The sequence below is a fragment of the Tupaia chinensis genome, unplaced genomic scaffold (assembly GCF_000334495.1).
Source record: "Tupaia chinensis unplaced genomic scaffold, TupChi_1.0 Scaffold141099_1, whole genome shotgun sequence".
Taxonomy (NCBI): Eukaryota; Metazoa; Chordata; class Mammalia; order Scandentia; family Tupaiidae; genus Tupaia; species Tupaia belangeri.
Genome location: NW_006200965.1, coordinates 28,890 through 43,429, shown reverse-complemented (window position 1 = coordinate 43,429; position 14,540 = coordinate 28,890). Strand labels below are relative to the sequence as shown.

Here is a 14,540-nt window from a genome sequence, read left to right as displayed (position 1 = left end):
TACAATGATCTGGTATTATCTGACAGTGTGGACCAGAACCCAGGCCCAGCTGGGCTAGTTGCTTTTGCCTCTGGGTGTCTCAGAAGGATGAGGCTGTGGTCTCAGCTGAGGTCCTCATGAAGCAGGATCAGTTTCTGAAATCATGAGTTATTGGCAGGTTTGTTTGGAATGGAGTATACATTCTTGTTTATTGGCTAGGAAGGACCTTCTGTAATTCTTTTGCCAGTGGAGCCTTACCATAAAGCAACTGAAATTTTTAGTTTGATTTCCAATATTCAGCGATGGGATAGACAGAATAAACACAGGAGAGAGGGAGCCAGACAGAAATCACAAACATAACACATTCTTGGTAGGAGCATTCCTTTTATTCTTTTTATCTTTTTAAATTAAAAAAAATTTTTTGATCTAGAAGCAAGTATCTAAATGCAGTCCAAACAAGGAGGAGGTCATTACGCTATGATCTGTGTACCAGCAAGCAGTAATCACTGGGAGCAATTATGGGGTTCCAGGAAACCCATAATTTCATAGGCCAACCTGAGGAACTAGGCTGTAATTCTAAAGAATTATTTATTCAATTTTGGTTATTATTATGCTTTGATTTGACCAGAAAGACAAGGGGAGGAGAATGGAGTGAGAAAACACGCTGCCAGTTCCAGGACTTGAATCTCAATTGGCCATGTGTGAGACTAGCATTTTAACCATCATGCCACCTGTTGGCCCCTCTAAGTCTAAATATAATGGAAAACTCTGATAAGTTTTATGTCAGAGAGTCAGTATCTGAATTTCAGTTAATTCCAACCTTCCTTTGATGCAGACTAGGAAGTAAAGTCAAGAGGAAAAATGGAAAAATGACTTTTCATATATTACAGATCAGAATTCAGGCTGTTTGGAGTTGTATTTAATGTTACCTCTCACCCCATTGTGTAATACTCCCAGCTCTAAGTTTGTGCATTTGCTACACGTGACTCTAGCCCATGGATTATATAGGTATTAGAGGTACATATACCTGGTGACATCCCTAAAAGCAGAGGCTGGAACAATCTTCATTGTGCAAGTGAGTATAAAGGGGAGATCCTGTGAGGCAAAATGGCTTGTCCAGGCCACAGCCCTGAAAACAAGGATGATCCAGCAGTGATTCCAGTTCTTTCTCCTCAGAGCTGGGATCCTTCCCTATGTCTGTGAGTGGGCCCTCAGACATGGTATAGCTGTGTTCAGTTGTGGTTTCAGCATGGAATGAGGGTGAGCAGTTAATGACCCAGGGCGGACCTTGGGAAAATAGAATCTGAGTAGCACAGAAAAAAAAGAGACCCCAGGAAGTGGCCTCAGTTGATTGACAATAAATACTAAAAGAACTTGGAACCCAGATGACTAGGCACCTACATTCCAGAAACATTCCCTACTTAGCTCCCTTAGCTGGAGTCCTTGGAGAGTGCCAGATGTTTTGCTCCATCTCAACTTCCAAGTGTTTTGGCTCAAAAAATTCCAGAGTGAGAACCTTTCCTAATTCAGTCCTCCCCGCTGAATCTCCTGACTAGTTGTGAGAAAGAATGCAAAGGTAACATGGGGAACTTTAGGGTTGGCCACAATCCTAGCCCCACCTAAAATATCCCTCACTCCTCTCTAATATTTCTACATTAATGTAAATTAAAAGCCACATAATATACTTCTTTCAAACATTTTAAATGTTAAACCATAAAAGGTAATCAAGCAGTAAAACAGTCTCTGAATAGAGATCGCGATCTCAAGTGCTTTCCTTTTGTTTTCCCAACAGTGCAAAAGAGATTCTATGTAGGAAAGCTAAAATATGTTAATCTTTTTAAATTAAAAGTTTAATATTATCAGAACTCAGCCCAAAGAGTAAATCAAAGTACAATAATTACATTGAAATTAAAAGTAGAATTTACTACTGGAATGCAATTTATTAAATGTATAATTTTCTCTTAAAACTGCTTAACACATAATGAGCAATGTATCATTTTGCAGATATACAACTCTTTTTCCTTTTTCTTAAAAGATTTTTGTCATAAGGAATGTGTCCCTGGCAGAGAAGTACTGTGAGAGAGAAAGTGAGTAATTACTCCCTAGGGGGTATGGCTATGTTGCAGTGCTTTCTCCTCCTGATATTTTGGACATGCACACACACCCATGCCCAGAGTGACTTTTCAAGCAGCCAGGTCCAGGACTTGAACTCTGACTGGACATGTGGGAGTTCAGCGCATTAACCACTTCACTACACACTGGCCCCACTATATAACTTGTTTTTGAGAGACACACTTTTTACAGGGTGCATGCAGTCACCAGAGCACAAAGAGAGAGTTATAGAAGGAAAGTGAGAAATTATCCTTCTGGCGTGAAACCGCACTGCTATCCCTCTTCCTTCATTCTCCTCTCACTATTATGGGCACACGTGCACACACAACAAGTGTGAGTTTCAAGATGCTGTGTTCAGGACTGAAACCATGGTTAACCATGTGAGAATCCAGCACCTAGCCACTATGCCACCTGTTGACCCCACAACTTTTTAAGTGTATAGATTACCAACTTAAAGTACTGCAAACAACAATCACTTTGTTTTATTGAGTGTCTTTTGTTTGTTCTCTTCATGTAATTGTACTCTGGTTTGTGTCTCTAGGCAGTTTCTACACATTGAGGTCAAATCTTTAGCAAGTTTGTAAATTTAAATTATGAAGAGGGTATGATAAAATTTTCTGGAATGGAAAAATTAAAATATGGGACACATCAGATCAGCACAATTTAACACATCAACACACTCCAGAAAGCAGAAATTCCAGCTAGCAGAAACGAAGATATTCAGATTAGAATGAGGGATCAGCAAGTGGCATAATGGTTTTTCACTGGACTTTTACATAATCAACCATGGCGTGAGTTCCTGATTCAATGTCTTTTCCTTTTTTTAATTTTTTGAGAGCTTTTTGCTATAGGGCACGAGCTCCACAAGGAAGAGAAAGATCACCCCCATGGGGGGATAGCCACACTGCAATCCCTTCTCCTCTATTCTCTTCTTGGGATCTTGAGCATGCACATACTTGTGACCAGTGTGAGTTTAAGCCACCGGGTCCAGGACTCGAACCATGGTTGACTACATAAGAGTCCAGCGACAGTCATTATGCCATCTGTTGGTCCCATTGTCTTAGTGTCTTAAACCTTAAGCTGGGTGCATGTATATTCATGCCAAAAATCCCTAGAGAAGAGTGATTACTCAGTATCTTTCTCTCTGTCTCTCCTATGAGAATATATATACCCTATAGTTAAAAATAAACTATTGAAAAAGATTAGAGTAAATATAAATATGAGATATTGAAAACCATGCAGAGAACTAGTGTAACCACTAGCTAGTTTTATTATTTTTTTTTATCAACAAGCTTACTAAACATTAGATAGTTCTTACAAAAGGGAGAGAAGATACAAATCAATAAATCAGACATGGAAATAAAGACATTATTTCTGACTACATAAAAAGAAAAAGCTTTCTAGGAGAACACAATGAATAGAAGCTAGTTAATAAAATTTAACAATTAATCAATACACACAATGTAAAACTACCAAATAATCTAAGATATCATTCATAGTTGCAGGTTTAATACCTGTTTAAGTTTTATATACAAAATGACTGTTTTAAAAATGAATTTAAAAAAAGTTTTAAAATTTTAAAAAATGAATTTAAGAAGTCAGTCATTTTCAGTTATTTTATCACATGAGGATATAAAACCAGGGTGCATTTTTGGATCAAAACCCTAAAATTGTGATACAGGCTTATGAGATAAGACCTTAGAATGCCTGTTTAATTTGGACCTCCTTCTGTATTTTAAAGCTTCCCCGGAGTTCTCATCGGGTCTTATCAGAATAATGTAGCACAATTATGTAGCACTTGGGCACAAAGATACAGCCTAGAAGCCCCACACTGGAGGCCAAGGTGGAGAAGACTTCCACAGCCACCATGAATTTCCCCTTGGTACTGAGATAGACGGGGACAAAGGTGACCCAGACACTGCAGAACACCAGCATGCTGAATGTGAGGAACTTGGCTTCATTGAATGTGTCAGGCAGGTTCTTGGCCAGGAAAGCCACAGAGAAACTCCCCAAAGCCAAGAAGACCAGGTAGCCCAGGACGCAGTAGAAGGCAGTGACTGAGCCTTTATTGCACACAATGACGAGGTTTCTGGGCTCAGAGTGGGAATCTATGTCAATGAAAGGGGGAAGAGGTTCCCAGCCAGATTCCACAGATAATCATTTGGATCAGGGAACAAATGGGAATGACAGAGTTGGAAGCCCCTGAGAACAATAAGCACCTCATTATTCTTCCAAGCTTCATGGCTTTGAATGCCAGAATCACAGTGATGGTTTTGGCCAAAACAGTGGAAACAGCCACAGTGAACACAAGGCCAAATGCAACTTGTTGGAGGACACAGGTGGCTGTGTTAGGATGACCAATGAAGAGAAAGCAGCACAGGAAGCATGGCAGGAGGGAGATGAGCAGAATAAAGCTGAGAACCTAGTTGTTGGCCTTGACAATGGGAGTGTTTTGGTTCTTCACAAAGACTCCCAAAACTACAGCTGTGAGGACAAAGAAGCACAGAGCCATGCAGGCCATGGCTGACCCCAAAGCATCCTCAAAAGCCAGGAAGGTCACAGTCTTGGGAAGGCAGTGAGTTCTCTCACTGTTTGGATACTCTTGAGAAGGGCACTGGATACACTGCTTTGCATCTGGTGAAAAAGCAAAGGTATAGCAATTCAATTTCAATAATTGCTTGTCATGTTGAAGCTAATGGTCACTTTTTTTGTCATTTTGCACAGATTAAGCCCCTGAGCTAATACCAAGATACATCAAATTAAGAGCCCTTGTTCATGACACTGGGAGAATATTTTTCATCTGTAGATAATAACAAAGTGATTTGGAACTGGGTCTTAAGCACATGAGGATCTTGGTTGGCCCATCTTGTGGCTCTCAATGATGTTATCAAAGATGAGAATTTATTTCAGATCTCTTCTCTACTCTTTCCTGAGTTTTCCTTTTGCTAAACCTTGTATTTTCATGGCTTATCATACTTGCTTATCACAATAGTAATAAATAGTTTTCTTATCTATATTAAGACAAATATCACTCAAACTTAATTTATATTGATTTTTCTTGTATATAACATGTCATTTTGTGTACAAACTTTTCTTTTTGTACATTTTGATTTTTCTGTAAATACTATCATAAACACTCCTGTGTAAATATTGGAGTGTTTCAATATAAGACATTTGAATCTTGAATGGAATTTGATTGCTCCTATGTATCAAGTTTTTGTGAAATTTTTATTTTAAGTATACGATAGAAAGATGGGGTATTTTTCATGTATCCAGTTATATACCTCTGAAATCATGGTTTGTTGATTTTTTTTAATGTGGGTAGTAATATTTTTGCCTCTATACATTATAAGGTCTCTGTTGCAAATATTCACCCCTATTGTTATGTACCAGGAAAACCTTCACAGAGCTTATGGAAATTAACAGGCATGGCTGTGTTTCAATTATCATTATTATTATTATTTACAAAAATAGGTAGGGTTTCTCTTTATTTCTCAATGTTTTATTCGTTTATTTATTTTGTAAAACTGAAGCAATAGCATTGGGTTGTCATAAACGTCATACCCCTTTTTTGCCTAGAAATAAATGAAAAATATGTCATGACTTTTCCAGCAACCCAGTATATTCTCAGTGAATTAGAGTGGAGGCCATCAGGTGGCATGATGGTAATGATATGAGACTCCCAGTGGCTGACTGCATTTTGAGTCTCGAACCTGACAACTTACTTTTTCACTTCCCTTTATATTTCTTTCTCTTACTTCTCTGGTGAGTGTACATGCCCTTTGGCAAATTTAAAAAATAATGACAAATAAAGTTAAATAAATAATTCTTAAAATAATTAGTGACTCAATAACATTGTTTTCTTGCAGTACCTATTCCTAGTTTTAGAATCAGCAGATACTCCTGGCTTCTGTCTCAGAGCCAAGTTTGGTATCCACAAACACAGGAATATATTATTCTGGATCACGAACCATTTATTTCTTACTTTGTTTTTTCTTTTTCTTTTTTAAAGCAATCACTATTATTTTTAAAATTTGTTGTAGGGCATGTGTGCTTACCAGATAGAGACAGAGAGAAGGAAAGTGAGAAAATGAGCAACTAGGTCTGGGACTTGTACCACAATTGGTCATGTGGGAGTCCAGCGTCTAAACAAACATGTCACTTGCTGGCCCTTATTGTCAGGGGGCACATGGATTCACTAGAGAGAGATTCAGAGAGAGCAAGGAAGTGAGACAGCACCAACTCCACGAAGTGTTCATCCACAATAACCTACGCATCGTTTTTTTCCTTATATCAGAATTTTGGACAACACATTAACCCTTTGTGTGTTTTCCAAGTCATCAGATTTGGGACTCAAGTCATTACTCATATCCATGTATGTTATGAGCTATTTTGAATACATGTCACTATTTCTCTCTACTTTAGTGAAAACTGGCAATTAATAGTTCATCGGTGTTTATTCTTTAGATATTAACTAGGCTTCTATTTATTTTTTCAGACAGAGATTTTGACTATAGGGTACATGTACTTGCCAGAGATAGGGACAGACTGAAAAAGATAAAAATCACCCCTGGGGGATGGCTACACTACAGTACACTCTCCATTCTCTTCTCAGAATTTTTGGCATGCATGCACATGTGCCTGACATGAGTTTCAGGCCTCTGGGTTCCACATTAACTACCATTCAGCCACATTAACTACCATTCCATGGGCTAGCCCTGTACCTCTATTTTTATTTCTAGTTTTACAAAATTACATGCTTTTGCAATTCCTTCATAAAAGATAAATAATACTTTTTCTTGGTATATTCTTATCTGAACATATATTAACTTTTACTAGTGATGAAATTCAAGTATTTTCTACTGTTAAAATGGCTGCAATTGCATAATCCTTATGTAAGAATTCAAACCATACTTATTTCTTATATTTCATAAAAATGGAAGCATAATTTCTTATAACTTTTCATGCTTCATATTTGATAATACAGGATTTTATTATGCTTAGGTAAATTTTATATTTTGTATACTAGAATGTTGCATCCTCAATTTATAAACTATGATTCTTTTTCTTCCTGCAATATAGATCAAAGTGTGGTATTACCATATTAGTCAATTCTTTGTACTTAATTGCACAGGTGTTTGAGTATAGTTTAAAAAGTTGTAAAATATTCTTATAATAGTTTATCTGAAATTCTTTTGTGCTTATCATCTGGGTCTCAAAGTCAGATTCAAACTTTAAGGTACCTACAGGTAACCTTGGCAATTACACATCCTCCTATTCATGACTAGTGTGGTTCAGTATGTGATTCCAAATTTACACTCTTACCCAGCACGAAACTGCAAGGGTGTTCATTGGAAATAGTTTCAGAGTTTAGCCTAATAGAATGGACATAGGCAGGAAATAGCTTACATAAAATAGGATAGGAAATTGTTTATAAAATAAATATAGCAAAACAATAATTATGTGAATTAATAACTGTGGTATTCTATGTTTCATTTATTAATTAATTTTTTAAAAGATTTTTGCTATAAAGCATGTCTGCTCACCAGAGAGACAGAAAGATAGAAAGTAAGTGAAAAATCACCATTGAGAGGTATGGCCATGCCACTGTCTCTTCTTCTTTCAGGATATTCAGCACAAATGTCCATGTACCTGGCATGAGTTTCAAGGTTCTTGGTTGGGAATTGAACTGAGGTTGGCCACATGAGACAATGCCTTAACCACCATGCCACATACAGGTCCCTATGTTTTATTTCTAATAGTGATAGTTTCATTTTTATTGAGCAATAGTAGGGACTGATAGTGTAGTTATATATTTCATACTTGTTTGATTTGAAATAGCTGACTCTGGACAAGAAGCACAAGTAAAGCAGCAAACAGGTTTTCCTTCTTGGGGAATTTTCTGGAATCCAGGAACACAGCTGTGACTACACACAGACTCAGGAGTCTGAGCAGAAAAGAAAATCATCAGTCATATTAATGTATGTTATGAGCTATTTTGAATACATGTCACTATTTCTCTCTACTTTAGAGAAAACTGGCAATTAATAGTTCATCAGTGTTTATTCTTTAGATATTAACTAGGCTTCTATTTATTTTTTCAGACAGAGATTTTGACTATAGGGTACATGTACTTGCCAGAGATAGGGACAGACTGAAAAAGAGAAAAATCACCCCTGGGGGATTGCTACACTACAGTACACTCTCCATTCTCTTCTCAGAATTTTTGGCATGCATGCACATGTGCCTGACATGAGTTTCAGGCCTCTGGGTTCCAGAAATCAACCTGCAGTCAGTCATGTGGGATTCCAGAGCCTTACTCACTATACAACCTGCCGGCCCCCTTAACTAGCCTTCTAATTAAGAACTAGTATTCTTAGTTTTCTTTTTTATGCATTATTATATTTTAATTTTTAAAAAATATTGTTATGTAATTTTATTTATAATTATATATAATTATAATTATTTCTTTATAATTTGACCAGAAAGAGGCAGAGAGAAAGTAAAAGTGAGAAAACAATCCACCATTTCTGGGACTTGAGCAGCAATTCACCATGTGGGAGTCCAGTGCTTTAAGCACCTCACTACCTGTGGGTACCCTTTATGTATTATTTATCAAATATTTCCAAGATTCCTTAGTACTTTATTTCATACATTACTAAAAATGTCCCTGGTGTTATTTTCTTCTCTTATGTAATGACTTAATTTAAAACCATTTCAATGCAGGTTTTTACATGATAAAGACTGAAAAATTGTGTTCCCCTATTAATATTTATACTATATTCTCATATCTGGTTGGGTAGAAAATATTAGATTCTGGATTTTAAAATATCCAATACTATTATATGAAGATACATAATAAAAAGTTAACTTAAATGAATGGGCCAACACATAAATAATGAGTGTGGTTATTCCATTTCTGGGCTTCTGACACTAGTTGAGCACTGTTTTTCATATATGAACATGATACATGTACAAAACATGATATTTGAATAAATCTTCTGACTTATCTAATTGCCTGAGATTATAGTCAATGCTTTGAGATGTTTAGTACAATGAGGAATGGTATGCAAAATGTTGGCAGTGGTGTGGGGGTTAGAGCACTGAACTCTCACAGGGCTGACCATGGCTCAAGCCCCCAACATGGTTGCTTGCTTTCACTTTCTTTCTCTCTCTCTCTCTCATCAAATTGAAGAATAAAAATAAGTAATAAAGAAAATAAATAATTTTTAATAAAACAAGAACTGTATGCAAAATGTCAAGAGAAAATGTGAATGGTATCTACAAAAACATGAATGGTATCTTAATCTATAATCTACTTGTCTTTACATTACACCAAATTTTAAGAAGGACTTTGTTTACAAATGACAAAGGGTTTCAGGATATATAGAGAATTTTTTTCACACACACATATATACATACATATGAAAAAGTCACGTGCTCCATAAAAACATAAAATATTTCAGTCATTAATAAACTGCATATATGTTAGTACTCCTATAACATAATAGTATAGGCCATATAAATTCCATGTGCTGTGTGAAATATCATTTAGGTTTATGTAAGTGCAATCTATGATATTCACAGAATGAAATTTTGTAAAAACGCATTTCTTGGAGTCAAGCAAATGGTGCAATGGTTGTGTCATTGGATTCCCACATGGCTGAACCAAGTTTGAGTCTCGGACCTGGTGTCTTGAAACTCAGGCCTGGTGCACGTATGCATTTGCCCAAAATCCCAAAATGAGAATGAAGGAGAAGAGATTATGGTGTGGCAATTCGCTGGGGCATGATTTCTCAATTTTGCCCTCTCTGTCTCTGTCTCTGTGGTGAGTGCATGTGCCCTACAGGAAAAATCTTTCTAAAAAATAATTTTAAAAATTCAAAAATACATTTTCTAAATATCTATCTTATTAAAAGATATTCAACTGTGTATACATAACCACCACCTCATTGATTTCATTCATTGAACTGTTGCTTGAACAAATGTAAAAAACACAAATCAGCTTATAAAAACTGGAAGTATTGCTATAGTTTAGAATGTATCTAAGCAAAATCAGATAGTACAATTCTGGATGTAAAAGTCTCTCTGTCTCTCTCTGTCTGTCTGGCGAGTGCACGAGCCCTATAGCGAAAACCTCTCAAAAAAAAATTGCATAGGTCATGAATGTTCACAGGAGGGAGATAAGGACAGAGAGAATAAGTAGAAAATTAAACCTCAGGGAGCTAGCCATGATAAAGTCCCTTCTCATTCATTCTACTCTACAAATTTGGGCATTCACACACATGCACACATGCCAGGCATGATTTTCAAGCCCCTTGGTCCAAAAGTAAAGCAATAGTCTGCCACGTCAGAGTCCAGAACCTTCATAATGATGCCATCTGCTACCCTGTAAAAATCAAATTTATTGTTGAGTTAAAGTAGTCAGATTATTTTATTTAAAGACTCTGTTCAGATAACTCTGTATATATTTTGATTTTTGGGGGTTTTTTTTGTGTGTGTACTCACCAGAAAGAGAAAGACAGACAGATGGTGAGAAGAAAAAGTGAGATATCATACCCACCCCCCCAAGAGAATGGCACACACATCCAGCATGAGTTTCAAGTCATCAGGTCCAGGACTCAAACCATGATCACTCATGTGGGATTTCAGTCCAGTGATGTAAGTACTATGCAATCTGCTGAACCCACCTCTATGTATTTCATATTGAAATTACATCGTACCTCTTTGAAATTAACAGACCAGTTTATCATCTCTTCTTTAATGACCAAACCTTGATCCTGGGAATTCCTGTAGATAAAGTCTCCTACTTTAATGAGCAACCAACTGTGATTAGAAAATCTCACGAGGTTGTGGTTATCATACTGTATCATATTTCTTTCTTCATCCAGGGGCATGTTGTACCCAATGCTGTTTGTCAGTTGGCTTTTCCTCAGAAATGGATGAAGCTGGATTAAAGGCAGGGTTTACAAACTAAGACTGCATTTAATGTAGAGTGGACAGTCCATATCTATAAAGTAATCTTTCTATTTTAACATTTCTATTTACATGTTCACTTTTCTGTAGGGGCTCAGTTAGGTTTGAACGGTCAGCAGGTTGGGGCTCATATAAGATGAACTCTTTAAAAAAAGACAATGGAGGAGTAGTTGTCACTCATCAGAAAAATTCCAGTATGTTTTCCAGAGTGTGATTTGTACTCACACTCTTGTGAAATCCAAACTAATAAAATCTGGTATGAACCAATTAGAGGCTAATCCTTGTCATTCATAAAGGGCACAATATGGGGTGAGAGAGCGGAGTAGTTAAGGTTCTTAAACCACATATGGCCAAGATGGCAGCTTGAGTTCTGTACCTGTAGCTTACAAAACTCACTAGGTGGGGCCAACATGGCAATGGTGATAAGGTGATGGGCTCCCACAAGACTGATCATAGTTCAAATCCTACACCTAATGAATTGCTTTCTGACTTTACCTTTCTCTTTCTCTTTGATCAATTTTTAAAAAATAATAATAAAATTATCTTTTTTTCCCAAAAAACCAGCACATATGTGTGCATGCCCGAAATTCCCAGTGGAGGGAATTCCATTTGTCATGAATTCCAATGATCATGATTACATTATGATCATTTTTTATGGGGGGGGCGGTGATTTCTCACTTCTCTTATCTTTGTCTGGAAAATGCCAATGCCTTACCTAATAAATAATTTTGACATAAGTATTCTATTTTATTCATTATTATTAATATCTTATATTGAACAAAAAGAGACAGAGAGAAAGGGAGAAAGCAAGTTGAAAAGTCCAAGATTTTAACCACAATCGATCATGTAGGAAACCAGTGCCCTTACCACCACATAATTTGCCTGCCCCTTGTAGGAACATTTTTTAAGAAACATTATATAGATGGATAGGTTTAGATTCTTGATAGTGGTAGTGATATTTTAAAGGTATGCATTTCTTCAAGTTTATCCAAATATGTACATTAAATATGTGCACTTTTGGATACTATTTAGATGCAGTAAAGCTTTTGAAAAGGGAACAAATATGTTTTGTTCTTTATCTCTATTTTGTACATCTTTTGATGAGTGTGATTATCATGTGACAATACAATAAACAATTTGTGACAAAATATAAAATTAAAACTTCTGAATTCTAATAGATATTTTTGCTTTTTGTTTTTCCTAGTGGAAATGTGTCTGTACAGAGAGACAGAGAAATAGTGAGAAAAGAAGACAAGAAAACATTTCCCATGGGAAATGGTCAGGCTAAAATCCCTTCTCCATTTCTCCCTCCTTTTTAGGTTTTGGCCTGCATGCATACACGCATGCCTGGAATGTTTCTTAGGCTTCCAGGTCTGGGACTTGAGCCATGTAAAATCTATCTGCCTTAATCACCAGGCCATGGGTTCAACCTACAAAACAGATTTTTAAAAGCGAATTATTTATTTGTTCTTATTTGTTTTTATTATTTTAAACTTGTCAAAGGGCATGTGTACTCATGTAAGAGAGAAAGAGAGAGAGAAAGCAAACTGCCAGGTCTGGGACTGAAACCATAGTCAAGAGTCCAGTGACTTAACCAACACATAATATGCTGGCCTCATTAAAGAGATTTTTAATAAAACATATTTTTCTCTTAACTTCTGAATTTGCTTCTTAAAGTGTCAATGTCAAACTTGTTCAAAGTGTGAATCAAATGTTGTTATTGTTAATACAAGTGAAAATAAGATAAAAATTAAACTTTCTGATGTTTATTTTTATATATTTATATTGTATTAACTTTTTTGTTTAACGAATTTGACTGATGTATTTGTCTGCTTTTGATATTTTTATATAAAATTTACAAATTTAGTATTTATTTTTAAAAATTATTCATTGTATTTTATTAAGCATTATTATTATTTTTAAGTTTGCTATAGTGCACATTTTTTTTTTTGGAGAGGTTTTCACTATAGGGTGCGTGTGCTCGCCAGACAGACAGAGAGAGCCAGCCAAATACCTTGAAATCTGATTCTCTAGTGGCAGAACTCTCTAAGTAGAAATAACAATTACCCATATACCTTGGGTGAAATAAACTTAAAATTTGCCTAATCTTATTATTTTGAGAAGAAAACATAGGTTGTGTGTTTTGTTTTTGAGAGAGATTTTTGTTATAGGGCATGGTGTTTGCCAGAAAAACAGAGAGAGACAGAGAGACAAAAAGCAAGAAATAACCACTCCTGGGGGGGATAGCCACACTGCAATCCCTTCTCCTCCATTCTTCTCTTGGGATCTTGGGCACACATGCACACTTGCCCAGCATCAGATCAGTTCCAGTCACCAGGCACAGGAGTCAAACCATGCTTGACTATGTGAGAGTCCAGCAACATAACCGTTACACGATCTGCTGGCCCTCAGATTTTTTTTCAGCAACATAACCGTTACACCATCTGCTGGCCTTCAGATTTTTTTAAAAAATACCTCACCAGGGACCAGCAGATGACATAATGGTTACATCACTGGACTTCCATGTAGTGGACTACAGTTTGAATCCTGGATGCAGCTGTTGAAACTTCATGATGTGCACGTGTGTGTGCATGCTGAAAATGCCAAGAGGAGAATGAAAAAGAAGGGATTCTGGTATGGCCATCCCCTCTGGGTGGTGATTTCTCACTTTCTCCATCTTTCTCTGCCTCACTGGTGAGGGCACATACTCAATAGCTGTAGAAATAAAATAAATAAATAACTCAACAGGTGTTATGGTAGTTAGGGTGGCTGGGTTTCCACATGACCTACTGTGATTCAAGTTCTGGACCCAGTGGCTTGAAAATCATGTTGGGCACATGTGTATGGATGCCCAAAATCCCAAGAATAGAGAAGAGATGGCAGCACCACCATCTCCCCAGGGGAGATTTATCATATTTTTTTCTCTTTCTGGTGAGTGGACACACACTGTAACAAAAGCTAAAAAAAAAAAAAAAAAAAAACCCTCCAGGAATCAGCATGTTCTTTCATTAAAGAACATGTGACTAGTCCAAATAATATCATTAGGTGGACTCCCACATGACTGGCCATGGCGTGAGTCACAGAACTGGAAGCTTGAAAACATGCCAGTCATTTGTGCATGCTTGCCAAAAATCACAGGAGGAGAATGTAGTAGAAGGAATTGTGGTGTGGCCATTACCCTCTGGGGGAGAGGTGTCATATCTCACTTTCCCTCTCACTGTCTCTCTCTGATGAATGTATGTGTCCTATGGGGAGGGGGACCCCAAACACACACACACACAAAAAAAAGAAAGAAAAAGAAAAAACCTCTAATAGTTATCAGGTGCTTGTGAAGGCTGTTTACCTGCCAGAGAAGAATAGGCTGTTCTGCATCTCCTGGAGATCCCATTTCTATTCTAAGCAAAAGCATCTTATAAAGAACTTGGGCCACCACATGCACAGCATGATAGATAAAATAGCTGGGGTCAGATATG

General features: G+C 36.8%; 1 pseudogene; it reads right to left on the bottom strand.

Moving 5' to 3' along the window:
- Positions 1-3,755: 3,755 nt before the first annotated feature.
- The window catches only part of LOC102483607 (vomeronasal type-2 receptor 116-like), a 21,777-nt pseudogene continuing 10,992 nt past the window's right edge, over positions 3,756-14,540 (bottom strand).